Below are 23,549 nucleotides of genomic sequence, written 5' to 3' on the forward strand. Positions count from 1 at the left end.
TTTGTGAGTGAACCTTTTATAGAGCCTCAGAAAGAGACCTGGGTATTCTGGCTACTGTTCATTGGGGGTTGGCATACCGTGGCAATTAGCAATATCTAGCTAAAGCATGTATAAGAGTAACTCCCAGAATAGCCTCTCAACTCTATTTGAATGTCTCTTAGCCACTGACACCTTATTTTGTTACATTTTTTTCCCCCTTTGGTCAGGTAGGCATTGTCAATCCCATGATACCAAGAACAGGCTCATCCCTGGGAGTCATGTCCCACGTTGTTAGGGAGACTTACACTGCTGCAAGTTATATCCCATGTAGAGGGGAGGGAAATGAGTTTATCTGTAGAGCTTGACTTAGGGAGAGGCTACATCTGAGCAACAGAAGTTCTCTGTGACTCTTAGGCATGATTGTAGGTAGGCTTAGCTTTTCCATTAGAGAAATAAGTTTCATAAGAGAAAGCTTCAAGATCAAGACTTGGCCTATTAACTTTGAAGTCCCTAATATTAAACAGAATATCAGGGATTTCCCAGGTGGGGAAGTTTAATAGTTCTATATTTTTTTCTCCAGTCTCTCAAGGGATCCTGCCAATAACTTTTAATTATCTGCCCAACATACGCTGGAATGTATCTGGGCATTACATTAAGCTATACAGAACTACAAGATCTCATTCCCAGTTCTAGGCTCCACGTGTTTAGGTTGTTTAAAAGAACTGGCCAGACAGGTTAAGTCAGAATGTGGGGTACAGAAAATTTAAGTTTTGTACAAAATAAACATCTTTTCCTTTGGTCTCATATAGTAGGTGAAGTTCTAAAATACAGACAATACCATCCTTTAACATGCATTCTGGTTTATGTTAGACCCAACAAGATCAGCTTCGTTCTTATCTCTAATTGAAATCTGATCTCTTTTTTGGCCTCTTTAACAGTTACTGTACAAAGTAACACTGACTTTCTGAGTGGCAGAACTCCAATTCTGAGTCTTAGGCGTCACACAAGAACCCAAAGTTCCAGGGAAATGCCAGGTAATACACAGAGTGCACAAAATCTTTGAATTTAGAAATAAGATTTAAGGCTCAGGAATCAATGTAATTGCTGTAAGTGTCACATCTCCATGGAAAGAACTTAATAAAAAAGATCTCAATTTGATATTGAATCAGGATTAAATAACATGGCTTTTCTGTGGTATACAACACTTTCAAATTTGTATACAGAAAATTACAAAACATTGCTAAAAAAGAATCAAAGCTGTAACTAAATAGAAAGACCTTCCATGTTCATGGATTGATTGGAAGGCTAAATGCTGTTAAGATGTCAATTCTACCCAAATTGATAACAGATTCAACACAATACCAACCAAATCCTAACAGCTTCCTTTGCAGAAACAGAAAAACCAATAATCAACTTTATCTGGAAGGGCAAGGTGCCTCAAACAGCTAAAAACACTTTGAGAAAGAACAATGAACTTGGAGGTCACATACTTCCTGACATCAATACACAGTGATCAAAACAGCATGATGCTGTACTGACCAACTGAATTCAATTGAGAGTCAGAAGCTGATCCTCTTATCTATGGCCACTGATTTTTTAAAAAATTTTTTTCACTTTTTTTTATTGTATAGTATAGTATATTGTATAGTATATACAAAGCAAAGAAATAAAAAAGCAATAGTTTTCAAAACACTCTTCAAAAAGTCATTACAGGACAGATCTCAGAGTCTGTCATGGGCTACCATACCATCCTCTCATATTTTTCCTTCTAGCTGCTCTAGAATATAGGAGGCCAGAGGGCTTAAATACTTTTTTATCATCACAATTGACTTTTTTTCCTTCTTTTTTTGTGAAAAAAAAATAACATATATACATAAAAGCTATAAACTTCAAAGCACAGCACCACAATTAGTTGAAGAACATATTTCAGAGTTCGACATGGGTTACAATTTCACAATTTTAGGTTTTTACTTATAGCTGCTCTAAAATACTGGCGCCTAAAGGAGATATCAATTTAATGATTCAGCATTCATACTCATTTGTTAAGTTCTATCTTCTATAATTCCACCATCACCTTTGATTTTTCCATACCACTCTTTAGGGGTGTTTGGGCTATGGCAATTCTAAATTTTTGATATTGGAAGGGTCTGTCACTGATATAGGGTAGGGAGATGGAACTATCTGATGTTCTGGAGAGGCTGGGCTAGGTTTCAGGACTTACCTGGACTAGAGACCCATCTGGAGGCTGTAGGTTTCTGGAAAGTTACTCTAGTGCCTGGAACCCTTATGGAATCTTATAAATTGCCCTAGGTGTTCTTTAGGATTGGCTGGAATGGTCCTGGTTGGGGGTTGGCAGGTTATGACAGGTAGCAAGGTCTACCTGAAGCTTGCATAAGAGAAAGCTCCAGAGTAGCCTCTTGACTCCATCTCAACTCTGCCACTGATACTTTATTAATTACACTTCTTTTCCCTGTTTTGGTCAGGATGGAATTGTTGATCCCACCTGTATTCATCCTTGTCACCAGGGAGACTTTCACCCCTGGATGTCATGTCCCATGTAGGGGGGAGGGCAATGATCTCACTTGCAGAGTTGGGCTTAGAGAGACTGAGGTCCTATCTAAGCAACAAAGGAGGTCCTCCAGAAGTAGCTCTTAGGCATAACTATAGGTAGTCTAAGCTTCTTTGCTATCTACATAAGCTTCACAAGAGTAAGCCTTATGATTGAGGGCATAGTTTATTGATTTGGATATCCCTAAGTTTTGACACAGTATCACGGATTTCCCTGATGGTAAGGTTTAATAGTTTCATAGTCTTTCTCCCCTCCCTCTGGGGACTATGCCAATACTTTTTGATTATCTGCTTAGTATATTCTAGGATGCTTCCAGGCATTACAATAATCTATACAGGATTAAAGGACCTCTTTCTTATTCTGTGTTTCCTGTGTTTCGATTGTTCAAATGAGCTATACAGACAGGCTGAATTAGATTATGCACTACAGAAAATTTCAGTTCCAGATCAAATAAATCTTTTTTCCATTGGTCTCAAAGTCTGTGTGGTTCTAAAATACAGACGCTGTCTTCCTTACCTCTATGCTATGAATTACTTTAACTCCAACCTGTTCGGCTTAGTTCTCATCTCTAAATATCAGGTTACATATATGAAACAACCTCTCAAAATCCTGAAATATTAATCCCCACTCTGCACTTAATGTGTCTGCTTTAAAAGCTTTGCAAACTAGGCCCCTGTTTTCTTATAAGCATTTTCTAATGGTAGCCATACCATTGTTAATTTTGTTTCTGGCTTATTTTGTCTCACCAAATGTCCTGCTAAACCTCCTCTTAACTCTTGTCCCTCACCACATTACTTACCTCTGCTACTACTGTAGTAGTGCTGATGGTTTACTTTTGAACATAGCTCATAGCATGCAATAGCAGTTTTCCCTCTGTACACCACTGATTTTTAACTAGCGGCAAGTCCACTCAACTGGGACAGAACATCCTCTTCAACAAACGATGCTTGGAAAACCAGATACACATATCCAAAAGACTGAAAGAGGATCCCTATCTCATACTTTATGCAATAATTAATTCAAAATGGATCAAAGACCTAAAATGTTAGCGCTAAGATCATAAAACTCTCAGAAGAAAATTAGGGCAATTAGGTCTCCTGGACCTTCCACCCAAAGTACAAGAAATGAAAGAAATAGATATATGGGATCTCCTCAAAACTGAATACTTTGGGGAGGGCAATGGTGGCTTAGTGGTAGAGTTCCAGCCTGCTTTGCTGGAGACCCAGGTTTGTTTCCTGGAGCCTGCCCATGTCAAAAAAAAAAACTGAATACCTTTGTGAAGCAAAGTCTTTCTCAAGAAAATAAAAAGGCAGTCTATTCAACGGGAGAAAATATTCACTAACCACATACATGTTAGAATTTAATATTCAGAATACATAAAATAATCGTACAACTCAACAGTAAAAGGGCAAACAACCCAATTAAAAAATGGGCAAGGGCGGTGCAACGGTGGCTCAGTGGCAGAATTCTTGCCTGCCTTGTCGGAGACACACGTTCGATCCCCAGAGCCTATCCATGCCAAAAAAAAAAAAAAAAAAAAAAAATGGGGAAAAGACGGATAGACAAACACTTTTCCAAAGAGGAAATGCAAATGGCTAAAAAGCTTAGGAAAAGATGCTCAATTTCACTAGCTGTCAGGGATATGGAAATCAAAACTACAATGAAAAAATATTCCACACCTACTACAATGGCCTTCATCAAAAACAAAACAAAACTACAAGTGCAGGGATGGATGTGGAGAAATTCACTGAAGGTCGGAACACAGAATGACGCAGGTGCTCTGCATGGCCCCATTCCCAGGCAACATCACACCTGACCTCAAACAAATGAGGACTCTATCTCATAGATCCAGGATGTTAGTATCTTTCAAAATTGGAATTGTTGAGGTAAATGAAATGCAAGTCCCAGATATTAAAAGAGAACATACTGTTTGTTTACTAACTCTTTCACAACCTATTCATTTGGAAAGTCAGAGCAGGATAATCTGCTGGAATGTTGAGGGTTTAATCCACAGGGGAGAATTTCCACCTGGCCTGTCTAACGCTCTCATTTTCAACTCTGTGAAGTGGAACAGTAAAAGAAACTATGTATTACTTAAGCTTATAACCTCTGTAAAAGAAACTATGTATTACTTAAGCTTATAACCTCTGATCCCGAGACTCCCTGAAATAACTCTACGTGGCAACACTTGTTAACTGGCAGGATTTTTCATATTGCTTATCCTCTCTTTGCCTAAGATTTCTCATCTGTCAACGTGAACAATAATTATGACTACCTCCTATGTAATGTTTTGTGAGAAAAAATGAGTTAGTACATTCAAAGATAACCCTCCCATGGGTTCAAAATAAAAGTTAACTCCCCTTTGGAACATTTTTACCAAATGAGAAAAACGTATGCAAATCAATAAGAACCCTAAGGAAGAACTGAACTAGCAATTCAAGAGAACAAAAGTTCCTTCAATCACCTAGAATAAGCGAGAGATTACCCACAATTTTCTAACTACATACCATCTTTTGGATATCTTACTGCATTATTATTAGAACGAGGACATCTTCAGAAAGTTGGTTTTCACTGATTTAAAATAAAATGTTATCATTAAAAACTTTTACGTGGTACTCACCGGCAGGTGCTGCCAGCGCACTCACGTTCCCGCTGCGACCAAGGGCCGCGTAGGCTCACGCGAGCCCGGGTGGCGGCCGCCGCGTCCCTGGGAAACCCTCCGCCCCAAAGGCCGGGTCAGCGACCCGCTCCCTCCAGCCGATCGGAGGACCGCGGGAAAGCGGACTCACCAGGACTACGGTTGCCGTCGCCATCTTGCGTCCATCCCCGCCGAGTTGCGCGCCCTAGGATGCGGCTCCCTTGGCGTTCTCATACCCACCGAGCTGTTGCGGAAGCGCCCGGGGAACGGAAGTCTCGCGATAATAGGACTTTATTCCCGCGACGTGAAGGAAGAAGGCACGCACTTCCGGTGTCCTCTCACTCACGCTCGCTCCGCGCCACTGACCCTTTACCGGGCTGTGGGAATATACTCAGCCTCGAAAGGTCTTCTCCCTAAATTGTCAAGGTGAGAAAAATGAGGAAAGAACCGCCACGTTTCACGGGTTTTAAGGTGCGTTTTCTTTGTATATTAACATTTTTAACAAGTCGAATGTGTCACAATAAATGGTGTGTTCTTGCTGAATTGGCAGCGTTTTCTCTTTTCTGGTGACTCAGGAAACAGTAGTGCAGCTTAAAACTGATGGCATCGTAGGTTCGATGAAACACATAGGTAGAACTTCAACACGGTTGTCGGGGCCTGTGAAACCACTCCATGGTGCTGGGCCTGCAGCAGTGCCAGCCCCCCTAGTCTCTGAACTGTTTTTAAAAGGCCCAGCGTGGTGGCCATCTGGTCCATGGGATATTTATCTCTTCGTCCTCCTGAGATCCATCTAATATGATAGGAAAGAGTTTTTGCCATAAGAGCAAAAAGGTGGAAATCTTGTGGAGCTGGAGCCAGGTGGGCAGTTATCGCTACCTTAGAAGACTGGGCGTGGAGGCCAATGGATTAGCATCGTGCATGAGAATGCAGCCCGGAAAGGAAGAGACCCCAGACCTTTCTCCCTGCCTGTGCAGGCAGGACCCCTGCCCAGCAGTGAGTGGAAAGTGAGCCCCAAGAGAGGAGCTCAGAAGCCTGATAACCACGGGCAGAGTTCTGTTCTGTGGCTCCTTGGACAGGATGTATCCCCTCTGCAGCAGCTCCCAGTTCAGAAGAAAAGACTGGCAGTTAGGGATACCCCAGAACAATGGCCCAGCCAGATCCTGGCCTCGAAGGGTTTCTTTTGTTCTTAGTAAAACTGAGCACCTTTGGCATGCTTATAGGTACTTCGTGTTTCCTTTTTTGGGACATGCTTTTTTCATGTCTTTTTCCTGTTTTTCTCCTGCGTTGTCTTTTTTAAAGCATAGTTCTTCATATAGTCTAGATACTGATGCTTTGTCAGTACTGTAAATATCATGTCCCACTTTATGATTTGCTTTTCACTTTCCTTTGAGTGTTTTTTGATGAAAAGAAATTGCTAGTAGTAATATACGACACTTTTGAAACTCCTCCGATTTGTATACTTGTCTAATTTCCAGCAATGTTGTTAAAGATTCCCTTTTCTTCCTAGTTGAAGTTTCTTTTCTTTTTTAACTTGAAAAAATGTATTAAATTTATAGCATATTTGCAAGAGCTTTTTCTTCCTTGAAGCATTTTAAAGTTGCTCACCTCTTGTATCCTCATTACTAAAATAGTTTATATTTCCTGTGAACAAGGATGTTCTTCTACATAACTGCAATATAAACATCAATATAAACATCAAAATCAAGAAATTAGCATCGATACAGTACTACCAGCTAGCCCTCAAACCTTCACATTTCACTCATTAGCTCAAAAATTCAGTTTATAGCAAAAGGAGCCAACCAATTCAGAAGCAGATTTTGTTGCTTGTTATCATCATTAATTTGTCTCCTTCAATCTGTGTTCTAGTTTGCTAGCTGCCAGAATGTAATATACCAGAAATGGAATGGCTTTTAAAAGGGGGGGAATTTAATGAGTTGCTAGTTTACAGTTCTAAGGCCAAGAAAATGTCCCAATTAAAACAAGTCTATAGAAATGTCCAATTGAAGGCATCCAGGGAAAGATCCCTTAGTTCAAGAAGGCCAGTGAAGTTCAGGGTTTCTCTCTCAAGTGAGAAGGCACATGGCGAACACAATCAGAGTTTTTCTCTCATCTGGAAAGGCACGTGGTGAACACGGTCAGGCTCCTCTTTCATCTGGAAGGGCACATGGCGAACATGGCATCATCTGCTAGCTTCTTCTCCTGGCTTCCTGTTTCATGAAGCTCCCCGGGAGGCATTTTCCTTCTTCATCTCCAGAGGTCGCTAAGCTGGCTTCATGGTGCTGCAACATTCTCTGCTCTCTCTGAATCTCTTTTGTTCTCCAGAATGTTACCTCTTTTATAGGACTTCAGAAACTAATCAAGACCCACCCGAATTGGTGGAGACGTGTTGTCACCTAATCAAGTTTAACAACCACTCTCGATAACATCACATCTCCAGGGAGATGATCTAATTACAGTTTCAAACATACAATACTGAATAGGGATTAGAAGAAACAGCTGCCTTTACAAAGTGGGATTAGGATTAAAACATGGCTTTTCTAGGGGACACACATCCTTTCAAACCAGCGCAACCTGGAAGACCTAGTCTTTTCTTGGTATTCCGAATCGTGACATTTTTGAAGATCACAGGCCAATTATTTTGTAGAATGTCTCTCAGCTTGTGTCTGTGACACTTTTACATGATCAAATCCAAATACACATTCTTCAGCAGCAATGTCACGAATGAAATTCGAAATCTTTCCATCACCCCCTATCTGGTGGATTGTGATTTCAGTTTTTTCCTTTACTGATTATAACTGGTCACTTCATTTGAATTGGTGTCTATTAAGGTTCTCCAGGGTGGAATTACTCTTTTTTTTTTTTATAATTTTATAGGGAGGTACATTGAGACTATGTAATATTCCATTCCTCATCAAATATTCTCTCTGCCCCTCTATCTATCTAATCTCTATGGACTCATTGTCATTTCATTTTATTTCAGTATACTGCGTTGTTCTCATTATTTGTTTTGGTGCGTAAGTTGTTCCACATTTGACCAACTACTTCGGGTTGTATTCTATGTCCTTTTAATGTGTTCTCTTCATGCTTTGAGATTTTTAATAAATGTTAACTTTCATCAAATGCTTTTCTGCATCTGTATAGGAGATCTTGTTTTTCTCCCTTCAATTTGTTATTGTAAAGAATTATATTAATTAATTTATTTTTTAACAGTAAGAAAGCTTGTTTTCCTGGGTTTTAAAGCAGGTTTTATATATTCCTGGATGCAATTTGATATTATTTTGTTGGGAATTTTACATCTCTGTTCATGAATGGGATAGTAATTATCCTTGCTTCCACTTGGCTCATTATTATATCTGATTTATTTTTGCAGCATAGATTTAATTGGAGTGTTCCTACCTTTTCTGTACTGTGGTAGATTTTGTGTAAGATTAAGACTATTCCCTGAAAGTTTGGTAGAATATCAAAAGTGCATGTGTTTTAGTACAGGCTAGTTTCCTAAAGACAAAAGCATTCTATATTGTGTTAATCAAAAGGTATTCTCCTTCTTGACTAATGATTTACTCAGATCATTTTTTACTTTCTTGATTGCTAGTACCCCTATTAGCAAATTTGGAAAATACTATCTCTTTGTCTCATTTTACAAATAATCTTTATTTAATAACCCATTCCCAAAGAATATGCCAACTGAAAGTATTTACTGCTGTCATTGCCATTTCACCAAAGGGGAAATTGTATTATTTAGGACTCATTATGATATTTCTGGAAGATGAAAGTGGCATTCAAAAAAATGGTTCCAGAAGCTGTAACCCAATTAGATTTGTTACCTACCACTTTTTATTTTGTTATACAGTCATAAAATTAAAAAAGTTTTAATTACTAAAATTAGATAATCCAAAATTGAGTATTGTTTTCTAAGTTATGACCTGATCTCATGATTTTAAAAGACATTTAGAATGTAAGCATCATTTTGAAAGGTTTTTTTTTTTTGAGAGAGAGACTCTGTTAAAAGCATTTTATGTAAAATGGTTTTCTGTTCTCTTGTAGAGTCTCAGTTCTTGCTACAGTAGAAACGTAGTTACTGTGCACTAGGATTATAATTTTTGGAGCATCTCTCCTCTTTCCCATCTGGTCACCGCCCTCTTTGAATTGTATGACCAAGCACATTTAGTTATGGAAATTAACAGCATGTTCAAGCCCCAAGAAACTCATTACTGACTGACGTCTGTGCTTTGAGATTAATAAGTACAATTCTTGAAACCAGTGAAATCTGTTCTAAACTGGGAAACGTGGCAGTGTATTCAGTCTGTATTTTATATGCCTGCTTGGGAAAGCATTGCTGTTACTCGGGAGAAAGTACATAGCTTTTAGTAGCTGTGTACAGGGAAGCCTTTGGATTGAATGTTCCATATGAATAAAATCTAGTCTAAGTATATATTTTAGGAAATTTTTCTTCAGTTCAATTGAGCATGTGTAATGTGTCAGGTACACTGTTACTGCTAGACTCTTGCGCTTAGGTGTGTGTTAAGTATGGATTAAGAATGTTTATTTATATTTAATTCATTATGTGTGTAAAAATAAATGTCAGTAGTTGTGGAATATATCATGTTTATGCATTTTTAAGTATAAAGACACATTTGCATATATTTATTTTTATGTTCAGAAACATCTGAAAGTATTTAAGTTCAAATATTTATCTTTTGATTGCTTATCATATTTCTAACAAGTTTGAAATAGCTTTGTATTCCATCTAGTTCATATACTTTGGAATTTAGTATATGTACCTGAAGAGACTTAAGATTTAACAGAGAAGCATTTTGTTACTTTTGTGGTTTTATTTTGAGTTAATATTTATTAGTCTAAGGTAAATATTATGCCTAAATGATGGCTGTCTTAAACTCTGAAATCATCATATAACTCTTGGTTCGTAGGTAAGTTAGATATGTAAAATTGGTCATAGTAATTTAGGTATGATGATTCTGTTTTCAACTTCTCAAAAATAGCTAACTGACCTAATCTACTTTAGCTACAGTAGCACTATATCTTGAAATCAGTGAACATGGAAATTAGCACAGATGATGCCACATGCATAAGTTTTCCTTCTGTAAAATATACCAGTGATTTTATGTTTTACTTTTAAAGAAATGGCCTATGTAATACAGGGAGTCTAACAGTTTTGTAACATAATAAGGCTTGATTTTCATATGTCAAATTGCCCTTTTCATGAAGTATGGGGACATTCATATTGGGTGGATAGTTAAAGAATTCATTTTTATTTATTTTTATCCATGTTTTGGAGCCATGCATGCATGAGTTAGAAACTGTTAGTGAAAGGGGAATTTAACTGCAGTTGCTATATAAATGTCCTAGAAAATTATAAATATATTAATTTGACAATAATATTGGTGTGTATATTTTTATTTTTAGTTAACTGCCTCTTAATTTTGGAGCCATAATCTTTGTATTAATTTAAGGTGAATTTTTACATTTTCTCTGGATATGGAGGTTTTTCCCCATGCCTCAGGCTGTGTCTATGGAAATAGCGCTAGGAAATAGCAAGTTATTTTTGTTTTGTTTGATTTTTTTCTTTTGTAGATTATCCAGGGATGTTTTAGTTATTTGGAACTACAGTACTCAAATATTTGACATCTTAAATGTTTGGCATTACAGGTGATAGGAGTGCATTTTTTGCTTATACTTCAGTGAATTGATAAAAAATCAAACAAACTAATTATGAACTGTTTGTGTTATTAAAGTACTACTATTTAAATCAAATTCCAGGATGAAGTCTGCCCACTTATTATTTTATGTATTTACACACACTTGTGTGTAAATCAAAGTCTTGATTCAAGTTGTAATTGACATTTTTTACCTGCAAGATTTCAAGGCAATTTACCTAAATAAAATTACTTGCACAGACTGATATGGAGTTGGTACTCAATAAATCTTGGCTGCTGTGCCATCATTGTTGTTTATTGTCATGAGAGGATGTTGAATTTTTCAGATGCCTTTTCTGCATCTGTTGAGATGATCCTGTGGTGTTTCTTCCTTAGCTTATTAATATGGTGTTCATTACCTTAATTTATTTTTAATTATTAAATCAACCTTGCATTCCTGAGATAAATCCTAGTCATATTTTGTCATTCTTTTTATATGTTGTTGAATTTGGTTTCTTAATTTTTCTTAAAGATTTTTTTGAACCTGTGTTCGTAAAGGATATTGGTTTGTATGTTTTTTCTTGTGAGTCTTTTCCGGGCTTTGTTGTTAGGGTACATATCCTCCACTTGTTGACATTTAGGTTTGGCATATTGCCTTTGTTACATTCCTTGGAAACACATTACAATGTTACTGTTGATTGTAGACTCTAGCTCCATTGCCTGTACTTTTTCCTATATACTTTCCCGTTTTTAACACCTTGTCATGTTGACATTCATTTGCTCTCCCTCATGTAAAAGTATTCTTTTATTTGTATAGTTAACCACCATCATTGTCCACTCTTAGCATTCCTAAGTTACTCCATTTCGGCCTTTATCCTCTATCTTTCCTTCTGGTGTCATACATGCCCCCAGCCCTTCTCCCGCAACCATACTCACATTCACCTTCATTCAGTGTACTAATATTATTGTGCTACCATTAGATAGAATTGTGCCATCCATTTCTGAATGTTTACAATCAGTTCTATTGCACAATCTGTATTCCTGCAGCACCAAATGCCCAATATCTACTCCATTTCTAGCCCCTGATAACTTGTGTTATTAACCTTAACTCCCAGAGTTAAGGCCTGATATTCTTGCAATCATTGGGGACTGCCAGTTTGATGGGCCAGGTTCTCAATCTTGGGTCTTTCCTTATGAAACTCACTTCTGCAAAGGAGAAGCTAAACTACTTATGAGTATACCTAACAGTCACCCCTAGAGAATCTCTCTTGCTGCTCATTTGTGGCCTCTCTCTAGGTCACCTGCAGATGACAGGTGAACTCTTCTGCCCTCTTGCCTGCAAAGTACATGTCTCCCAGAGGTGTAAGTTTTCTGGCAGTGTGGGACATGACTCTCAGAGATGAACCTGGCCCTGGTATTTTGGGATTGAGAAAGACTTCTTGACCAAAAGGAGGACTAGAAATGAAACAAAATAAAGTTTCGGTGGCTGAGAGATTTCAAATAGGATCGAGAACTCATTCTGGAGCTTATTCTTATGCAATATATAGATTTCCCTTTTTAGTTTTGATGTATTGGAGTAACTAGACCGAAATACCTGAAACTGTTGAAATATGATTCAATAACCTTGATTCTTGATTGAACCATAGGCTTTTAAGGTGTGAACATGTGACTGTGAAAACCTTGTGACTGACACTGCCTTTATTCATTGTATGGACAGATAAGTAGGGAAAAAAAAGACATAAAATAATAGAGTGGGCTTTGGGGATTAGAAGGTATTTTTGGTATTCTATTTTACTTTTGTCTTTTCTTTTATTCTTTTTTTTTTGGTGTAATGAAAATGTTAAAAAATCTATTGTGGGCGATTGTGGCTTAGTGGCAGCATTCTCACCTGCCATGCTGGAGACCCGGATTTGATTCTCTAGTTAAAAAAAAAATCTATTGTGATGATGAATGCACAGCTATATCATGATACTGTGAACCACTGATTGTACACTTTGGATGAGTATATGGTATGTGAATATACAATATATATCAATAAAATTGCATTTAAACAATAAAATAAATCTCAGTGACCTTCTATTTACCAATGGATGTGATATCAAAACCACAAAGAGCAAAAGAAGATGTCGATAAACAAGACTTGATCAAAACTAAAACATGTGTACTTCAAAAGGTGCTTTACAAGATATTTGATATCGTTAGTCATTAGGGAAATGCATATTAAAACCACAGTAACATATCATTTCTCAAGTGCTAGAACTGGTGTCCTGAAAAAACAAAACAAGAAAATGCAAAATGTTGGTGAGGATGTGGGGAAAGTGGAACCATTATATGTTACTAGTCAGAAAGCCCAATACCTTGTCTTGCAGTATGCAAGTGCATGGGAGGCGTTTGATTAGCTCATGGGTCAGGGCAATATGAAAGAAAAGGAGACCTGAGACAGATTCTTCCCAATAGTGTCTGTTGTGCAGTTACTAGAAGTATAATGTTCATGGAGTCTTAAAAGTAGAAAATCTGCAATTGGAAGGTTACATGAACATTTAGATTGCAAACTTGTTTAAAGCTATGAATTTTAACTGTGGCAGTCTCCCTTATGCTGACTGGCAGCACTTCTAGGACCGAGACTATGATTGATCTGTGATGGACATGTGGAGCCTTAGAGTCATCATCTGTAAAATGGTTAGTAGATCTCTGTCTTTTGATGTACAGAATGCCAGAGTCATTGGGAGCAGGTACCAAACAGAGAAGACCATTTTTCCTTTTCCATGGTCATGGAGTGTGAAAACCTGCTCAAGAAATACCTCATTCTCTGTCCACACAAGAGAAGAACTTTGGAGCAAATCCTGGATGAAGGTGGGTCATGAGGGTGAGAAACCAAAGCCTTATGTAGACCTATTCCCCTAAGGACGAGGGTCCCCAGCACACTGATAGGATTGTTTTCTTACTTTACACACAAAGGAAATCCAAAACTCTCTAATGGACCAATGGAGTAAGAGGTGATGGCCACCTATCTTTTCCTGGGGTATAAGAGATTCCACCTGGAGATCTTCCCTGAATTATCTGGAATTCTCAGCCTTCAGTTATCTGAACAATTGCACCAGTCCTTTCCCAGACAGTAAGGTAAAGCATAGTGTCTCTGCAAATCCTCAACCACCTCAGTTGGCATCTCCAGTCAATGATCTGAGAATATTCAGAAATACACAGAAAGCAAGTGGCCTCCAGAGGGCCAGGTCAGGTCAGTAGACTGTCTGCAAAGCTTCTATTTGGCATGAAAAGAAGGAAGACCACCCCTGTTTCCTCAGGGCACAGTGACTTCAACACCACCAAAATCAAAGTAGGAATTCCCCACTTTTTGAAGGTCCAGCCTTGGCCTCCACCCAGAAGAGACATGCCATCCCGGCCAGTATCCAGGACTCCAGAGCTCCTGATTTTGAACCTGAAAGGAAGGAGCCAGTGGAGATGCTTCCACCACACATGGTGGACAGTGGAGGCAGTCACCAGAAAAAGAAAATGTGTCAAGAAGACAAGCTGTTCTCAACTAGACTTTCCATGGAGTATGAAGATCACAAGCTCCATGGATCCCAAAACGATGATGCAGAAGATAGGCAGGTGCTGGATATAAACCTCTGTAAGTTGGACCAAAACAACAAATTCAATCTGCTGGGCAAGTGTGGCACACAGTGCTGGAGGACTTAGGTCAGCAGACATCCACCCAGGTGTGTGGATGCTATGGCAAAGTCTTAGCAGGATTCACCTATAGAGGGTATCTGCACTTCCATGGTCTTCAAAAGCATTGCCTCCAAAATATCCATGAGACTTCAGCTTTCAGAGGCTGTAAGGAGCCTCTTGGGAGGTCTGCCACGTGCCCACTCATCCACATCTGGTCAGCTGCAGAGCCTGGATGTGTGTTTTCCTCTGGAGTCCTGCGCCCCTCTCCTGCCCTTATCCATCTTTTCCTCTGTTTCTTGTAGGGTAGAGTTGGTTCTACAGCAATAAATCGAATTCAAATGAGAACAGAGTCAAGGCTAGCCATGGCAAGTGGGTCACCAACCATTGCTTGCATTTGGCAGTGACTTTAAGGCAAGCAGGATGAAGGGAAAGTGCCATAGTGATCAGCAGTGAGGCTCAGGTGTGCTCCCATAAAAGGTGTTGATAGTAAAGCTGGAGGAGCATTAACTAAGAGTCATCTTATGTGATTATTTGGGGATCTTATTTGAAAGAGAAGTTGAGAGCTGGAGGGCAAAAATGAGACTGTTTGTCATAGACCAAATTCCTCCCGTTTTGGGCCTGAGGTACTTGGAGACATGTTCAAGTTCCCAGGGTGGAAATGTGAGGTCCAAGCACATACCTGTGTTGGTCTTGCCTCTCTCCCTTTGACGACCATCGGGTAAATTCTGCTTTTGGAAGCCTGTGGCTGTGTAGAAAAGATGAGGAGTGTGACAAGTTATTTCTGATTACCTTAACTGTGTCACCAAAAACTGCAATGAGGAACTTGATAATACATTTAAAGAAATTATTTGAGAATTTTAAGGAAAAATAATATGTGTAAAATGATTGGTACATGCTTGCTAAATTAAAAGAAGGATATCAAGTGGCATCAGGAATGCTCTTTGGATAAGAAAACACATTTTGAATCTGCTATTTTATTTTATACATCTATATATAATGAGAACCTCTGTGTGTGGCACAATGATGGCATTATATGTAATAGAATTTATAGGGTCCTTAATATAAGAGCAGAGTACTGGTCTTTGATGCCACATAATAAGGAGGGGAAAAAGTGAGACACTTGGAAGCTGCACCTAGGGCCAGTTTTTCCCATATCCTCCTCCTGCCCCTTAGGACATGAAGGACATGAGTGGATTATTTACCTGCATATTCTCAGAACAGTAAAGTTTAGTGAAATACCTTCACAGAGTTGGGAAATAAATTTTGTTCACATTTGCAGGCATATTCATAAGATATGTGTATGTATGTTTTTAAAAATACAGTAGTAACAAAACCTCTTCTGAGTTTAAATCTTGGATACATCATTAATACTACTAGAAGAGATGGCAGTTTTCTGGGGGTTACAGGTTATGGAGCAAGAAGGGGAACGCCAAGTAAAGCCAGGAAACTCCTTCCCAGCCCTCTGCACTTGCCCTTGGGAATGGCCCTGAGCACCCCCTGGTGGTTGTGAGTACCCCTGCAGCCCAGCCCCCTCCTTTGCCCTGCTAGGGAGATTTGTGTCTGTACTCATCCTGACTTCCTTTCACTGTGTCCCTTGCACAGTAATACATAATCGTGTCTTCAACGGTTACAGAACTCAGCTTCATGAATAATTGGTCCTTGACCATGGCTTTGGATATGGGGCTGCTGCTGTTGAGGGATGGGTTTTAGTTTGTGTTTCTGTCATAATATATCTTCTAGATATACTGACACGCCTCCCCTGGGATTCAGTGTGGACCTGGGTTCTGTATTCACTGACCACTGGTCCCCTCCAACCATAGCAGGAGAGATCAGTCAAGAGAAAGATCAGAAAGCATGGGGTGTGGCACAAGCACAAGATTGATTCATGTCCTCTCCTGAAACATAAGAAGATGCATCTGCATACTACCAGCTAGAGGTCAATGATATTTCAGGGTCCTCCTTCCACCCACCTTCCCAACCCCCTTTTGAACTCCTCCCTCTGCTTCCTGCACTTATTTTCTTTTCCTTGTTTTGTCCCCAGGTAGCTTGTTTTGTGTGCTCTGCATGTTCCCATTATTTGCAGAAACAGCTTTTCAAGTTTCATGAAATGATTTTGAAAATTCATTAGAAATGTCTTGAACCCAGCTCAATAACATGTTTTACATTAATTTAATGTAGTATGCTTCAGATTCTTAGGCACTACTTGTTATGATTCACATAATGATCCTCCAAGTATTGAATATTTTTCAAGACATTCTTTTTTTTGGTAATGACAAATGTGTCTTATATGTAATAAATTTACCTGATAAGTTATAAAAATACAAGATAATCACGTGTTGACATATTCCAGTGATCATTCTAAGTCCTTTCATTAATTTCAATAGATTTTGTCAATAGACTCTCTTGGTTTCTTTGGTGAGACTGGCAATACTTTCATCTCTGAGGAATGAGTAGCTTTCTTATTTCCAGCTCTAGTACCATAATTTCTTATATATGTAGTACTGTTCTGCCTAGAGCCTTAAGATTAATTTTGTAGAACCAGGGTGCAATCTTAGAAATTTCATGTGCAAAACATCATGAAATTACTGAATAAAATGTGTGTATTTCTACACTTTAGAACAAAATCATACTCATCACATTTTATACACAATACAGTCTTACACAGTACATTACATATTGTGACAAAATTATGGATGGGAAGAGGTATGAAAAATATTATCCAACAAATAAATTAAGTGTTCTTCCTTCCACCCTAGATTTTGATGTTAAAACCATGATAATGATCACAATAAAGTTAACATAATTACTAGCTTGTTATTTAGAAAAATATGAAAATGAAAATTGATGATTTTATAATGATAGATACATGAATATAAACTATACAAAATGTTTTAAATTCCTAAGATTGTTGGCTATAGTTTTTTTTTGCTTTACATTCATTAAAATTATTTTGTTAGTAGTTTTCTTACTGTTTAAAATTATCTAAATTTACTCTAGTTCAGATTGAAACATTCATATTCAATAGTATACAAAAAATAGTTCTGCATTTTTAAGTCCATTCCCCTTGTTTTTGTCACTATTTTCATACTAATTTCATCTTTAAACTAATTGGCAAAGCTTTGTAATTATTGATTTATGCTGTCTTCTAATTCAAATATGAGCGAGTCTTTTGGAATTCCAGTTACTGTTTAATGTACTTTCATTTTAGCTTGAATTATTCTTTTATTATTTCATGAAATAGGGAATTTCTGTTAAAGAAATTATCTCATGTTTGCTCATATGGGAATATTCAAATTTTATATTTCATCCTTGAGGAAAATAGAATTCTTTGCTAACTGCTTGCCCCTATAGCTTTAATATGACACTCTACTGTCTTCTGGTTCCAAGGATCCCTATAAAAAGTCAGCTGTTCATCTTTTTTGAAGAACACTTGTTCATTATGAAGCATTTTCTTTTGCTGCCTTGAAGACTGTTTCCATTTTGTTTTTTGACAGTTTGACTATAATGTATCTAGGTTATCTGCTCTTTGAGGATGTGGTACTTGGAGTTTTTCATGTTACTTGGGTGTAATTTAATCAGATTTTAAATATTTTCAGCAATTATTTCTCCTCATTTTTTCTTTGTTGGAGCTCCCTAAATAAGATGCAGTAAATGAAATGGAAATATATAAATGTTGCCCTTGATAGTGTCCCATGAGTATCTAAGGTTCTATTTATCTTAATTCTATTTTCCTTCTATTCCTCATACTGAATAGTCTGAATTGACCTGTCTCCATGTATAATGATTCTTTTGAGTGCCTATATATGTACATGATACCTATAATATTTTTACCTATTTCAGTTGTTGAGCATTTTTCAGTTTCAGAATTATTAGTTTGTTCCCTTTTTTTCATTGATTCTTTTTATAATATACATCTATTTCTTGGTATCCACTACTTGGTCTTTTACTTTCTTTTAGTACATTGTACATGATATCCTTTAGTTGTTCGAACGTATTTATAATGGCTAATTTAAGGTGGAGACCAGTGAGTCCAACAGCTTGGATTCTTCATGTACAATTTTGAATGAATACCCTTTTTTTCCCCCAATTTCCCTTTATATGGGTCTTACATTCCTGTTTCTTTAAATGTCTCTGGACACATATAAAGTATGGATCTGGAAATCAACCCCTTACCAAACCAGGATTTCTTTTTGATAAGTTTTTTGTTGTTTCATTTGTGTTTGCACATTGTTTAGTAATTTTTCTGGAATAATATTGTAAGGTCTATAGTCTTTCTTTTGTGTAGGCTCTAGATTTTGTTTTCAGTTAACTTATTGGTCACCTAACTATAGAACAGAGATTAAGTACCATGAAACAGTAAGGCTCCCAATGTTTGCTGTGTGTGTTTCGGCATATCTTCAGTGCCCCAGCACTTCAGTGTCTGCAGAAGTCTTTACTTCCTGCTAGTGCAGAGTTAAATTCAGCCTGATAGGAGAGATTGGGCAAATTATGTGTATACCTATATTTACATTAATATATTTGAATGCATTTGTTTAAACATTTCCAAACCCCACAGCTTGGATATTCTGGGAGAAGCACTTAGCTAATATTTAAAATTATTACATAAATGAATGGAAAAGTCTAACGGGAATCTATTAAATCAGATTATTGAATCTCTTGAATCAGATTATTATTGAATCTATTGAATCAGAGTTTCAAGGGAAACCCAAAACTCTGGAAGGAAACATTTCTTTCCTTCTCTGCACTTTCCCCTGCTTCTAGATCCCTGTGCTTGATAGGTCCTTAATGCACACTCTGAGTGGGAGATCTGTGTCTGAACTCCCACCACCTTTTTCTCAGTGTGTTTTTGTGCATTGATGAATGGCTGTTTTCTTGGAGTAATGGAGCTCAGCCACAGGGAAAACTGCTTATTGGACTTGTCTCTGGAGATGGGGCCACAGTTCAGGAAAGACAGGTTGTATTTTGTGATTCCAGAAAAACCTGTTTCCCTCTATACTGTAGCTCCTTTTCTCATGGCTGCCAGTACCAGTAGTTTCCAATAGTTGTAATAGAGAAACCACAGCAAGTGCATGGGAAGGACAGGGTCTTTGAAGGCATCATCACTCCTGGAACACTTTCCACCAGTTGTACCTGTGACAGGACATTGGATGACAGATAATATGTTTATATTATCAATAGTGACAAATATCAGACACTTCATAGAGTTGCCTATTTTGGAAACTTTGACCCCACCCACAGGAAGAAGCAGTAACTAAGCTGAAGAATCTCCAGATTTGTGGGCTACCTGCGGTGACTCCTGGAAAATCTACCACAGAATATGGAGATATTTCTGTAGACTCTTAAATATAATTTGGAAAATAACTGTCATTTGCATGAGGGAGACCCCAGGTATACAGCACTAATTAATGGTCGAGGGGAGGTCTCAATTCTACTACAGAAGCTTGGAACAAGAAAACTGATCCAGGGATGGCCCTCTTACTGTTGAGAGTACAGGGACCTAGAGTTCCAGATCAGGAGAACTGCCAGTCCTCAGAGAGAGAGAGAGAGCTTTAATTGTTCAAAATTCAACCCAAATCTCGTGAGAAACCATCAGAAATAGGGAAATGCCTAATATGGCCACTCTATTTCCTCTGTCGTAAACATGTTCTGTAATGCACACACCCACTTTCTTCAGACTAACATTATTCTCAGCACCACCTGGGAGAATGGTGGGACAATACATATTGTACAGATCAAGATGCCCCATAGACCACAGACCTGGGGTCACATGCAAACTCAGCCCTTAAGAGCTGCATGGCCTGGAGAGATCACTGGATTCTTCTCTGTGATTCCTCACCTCTAAAATGGGCCTGTGTATACTACCACCTGGATATTAGTGGAACAGAATTGATGACTCTCCAGGAGGGTTTGTATGGTATTGGTATGCCGTGATGTCAAATCAATATTGTAACACTGAAGACTGATTAAAAAAAAAAAATCAGCTCCTACTTTTAAGTGCATATCTGGAGAGCCCCATGCAGCCATATCTTACGTCAGCTCTGATCTAGAATGGAGATCATAAGGGTCCTCAACTCTCCCAATGCTTATCCCATCCTCAGGATTCCCAAGTTCTCTGCTCTGTTCTTCTTTTTGAATCATGCCCTGTATGTTTTGTAATTGCTAGAACATAGTTTCCTGCACAAGTGTTTATACTTTTGTGTGAAAAAAAAATAAGACATGGATGCTGCTAAAGTGACTGAGAAAATACTGGTGTCACTTCCTCCACCCTGTGTAGGATTAGGACCTGGTACTTGAGGCATTCAGAGAGGAAGTGCAGGGGGGAAAATGTGCAATAAATTTTTGTCACTGTGAGGATACTGTGCTGAAAATTGAACAGCATTTTCTATCGTCAAGATATTTCCACATCTACCTGTTTAGCACATTCATTGTGAGTTAGGCCTTTGGATGTATTAAATCAGGTGGATGAAATTCCGTGCATATTGTTTGTTTCAGGTAAGTTTATAGCTTTTATTTATCAATGAAATTATCCAAATAGGGGTGCTTTAATGAAATTCCACTGAACTTCCATTCTAATTTACACTCCAAAATCAAAACCTGACTTACCTGAACCTTCACCTAAAGCTGAAAAGGAAGGTCTTAGGAAGAAACTCCCTTATCCTTCCCCTGAACCTGCCCCTGGACCTCTCTACTCCACTTGTGATCCTGAGCTCCCCATGCATCTGTCCCTGTTCTGGCCCCTGAGCTCTCCCTATGCTTGTCTGTGTTCCTGACCTCTGAAATCATTGGTCCGGAGAGCCCCTTGAGTCAGTCTTCTGGTCCTGCTGGGAGCTGAGGACCTGAACTCCTTCTGCCTTCCTTGTACTGTAGATTCCATAGTATATCTTGCCTGGTCTTGCACATTCAGGTTGTTGGTGACAGTGGAACTGTCTTTGGCAGGCATCCTGGCCATGGATGGCTAAGCTACAGTTGTGGTCCATATGACTATTGTAGCTGGCGAGCATCTGCAGCCCCTTGCCAGGCTTCCCTTGGTTCCAGCCGAGACCACGGACATCAGAGCTTTTGACTCTGCTCTCAGCTGCTGGCCTGTGTAGGCTTCCTCAGGGATACCGATCACTGGTCAGAACAAGTGTTCACTGAGAGAGAAAGGGAAATAAAGACCCATAGAGGAAACTCCAGATAACAAAAGATACCCCTTCCTTGCCACTGTCTGCAGCTGATCCTGAAGCTACTGTTTCTAAGCATCCTCAGGAGTCCATTCTGTAGGGGAGATTTGTGTTTGTGCTCACACTTTGGTCCCTTCACTGTGTCTTACTCAGCAATACACAGCCATGTCCTCAGCTTTCAGTGTCCATCTGCAGACATGGTGTGTTCCTTGTAAAGCCTCTGATATGGTGAATCAGCCCTTCACAGGTCTGAGTAGTGGCAGCATTACTAATGAATGAAACACTCTGGCCCTTTCCTGGAGCCTGGGGACCCTGGTCATGTCATGTTATAGTTATTACAGGTACATCCAGAGGCTGCCAAGGAGAGTCTTGCAGACCCCCTGTCTGTATGAATTCTCTCCCGGAGTCCACCTGCTGGATACCTACAAACACAAAGGCATCCTGTTCAGAAAAATGCCACACATATGCACTGTTTCTGTCACCTATATCAGCTCACTCAATGTCTCTGGTTCCCCATAAAATGTCCTTTTAAATGGTGACATGGAAATGCTTGATTCATCTGTGTTTGGTTCTGATCACCAAATGGTAACCCTTGGGATTCCTGGGTTTGGGGCATCTCTCCCAGAGCTAGCTGTAGATTCAGAGCTGAGCTGGTTTGCATCAGCAAAGGGAGGGACCCTCTTTGCAAGACCTCCTACTATATAGCAAGCTATAGAGTTCAAGATTTGGGAGAGGGATTTGCCCAGAGGAGATATGAGTGACCTGGGGGAGTTGAAGGGCAGTGATACCATTTGGGACAATATGAAAGTGCTAGATTAAACACGTAGAACCCATGATCTTATTTCATTTATGCATATATGCAGAAACCATGTCAATGAGATGGCAGTGTTACCTTCATTTTACAGATGTAAAATTTCACATGGAAGCGTGAAAGGGCTGAATAATATGCTCAAAGACATATTTCTGATGAAAATGAGCCCCAGTGTTTAGCTTGTGCTCCCCAACTCTGGACCCAGCACCTCCCTTGAATCAGCTCCAAAACAGAGTGGGACATGCCTAATGCAATTTGCGGCATCCCTTTTTGTAATAAAAACATTGTGTGATTTTTCTGTACTCAAGTGTCTATGTAGAGAATGCAGACACAGCCAGTGTTGTGGCAGATTATATAAAGGAATCTGGCATTTCAGAGGTCATTATCAATCTGTTTATCTCTTCATTCTGTTGATCTATCTGCGTGTTCCTAGTAGCATTATTGAATTATAATTGATATAATTTTCACATATTTAAATGTACAATTTGATAATTGTTCATATATATATATATATATATATATATATATATGTACATACTTGTAATCATCACCACAAACCAGAGGGATCTAAAAGTTTTCACTGGCTCTTTTATAATTCCTACCTCTTACCTCTTTTGTTCTCCACAGGAAACAATTGATCTTTTATTAATCGTTTTGTTATATAAATCATACCATAAAGTTCACCCAGTTAAAAAATGTAATTCAATGGTTTTTGTTAAATTCACAAATACATGCCACCATTACCAGTCAATATTTGAATGCTTTCATCACTTTAAAAGGAAACAGCATATTCTCTACTTAACACCTTTCTATCATTCCACCTCCCATCTAGCCCTAATTAGGAAATAATCTACTGTCTCTCTATAGGTTTCCCTATGCTTAGCTTTAATATGAAATTCATCACAAATTATATGGTAAACCATGACTGGTTTCTTTCACTTACCAAAATATTTCCAACTTTCACCCATATAGCGGCAAGTATTAAAAATTTATTTTTTAAAAAATCAATCAGTTATGAAGCATGTAACAACATGGATGAATCTTGAGGACATTATGCTGAGTGAAG

At 38.5% G+C, this 23,549-nt stretch overlaps 1 long non-coding RNA gene across 2 annotated transcripts in view; it reads left to right on the plus strand.

The window, feature by feature from the left end:
- The first annotated feature begins 5,267 nt into the window (after positions 1–5,267).
- The window catches only part of LOC143646878 (uncharacterized), an 82,883-nt gene continuing 64,601 nt past the window's right edge, over positions 5,268–23,549 (plus strand). For both annotated transcript variants that reach the window (XR_013157697.1, XR_013157698.1), the window contains exon 1: positions 5,268–5,657. This is a non-coding gene — a long non-coding RNA (uncharacterized LOC143646878). The remainder of the gene's footprint in view (positions 5,658–23,549) is intronic.

The sequence above is a fragment of the Tamandua tetradactyla genome, chromosome 9 (assembly GCF_023851605.1).
Source record: "Tamandua tetradactyla isolate mTamTet1 chromosome 9, mTamTet1.pri, whole genome shotgun sequence".
NCBI classification, from domain to species: Eukaryota; Metazoa; Chordata; class Mammalia; order Pilosa; family Myrmecophagidae; genus Tamandua; species Tamandua tetradactyla.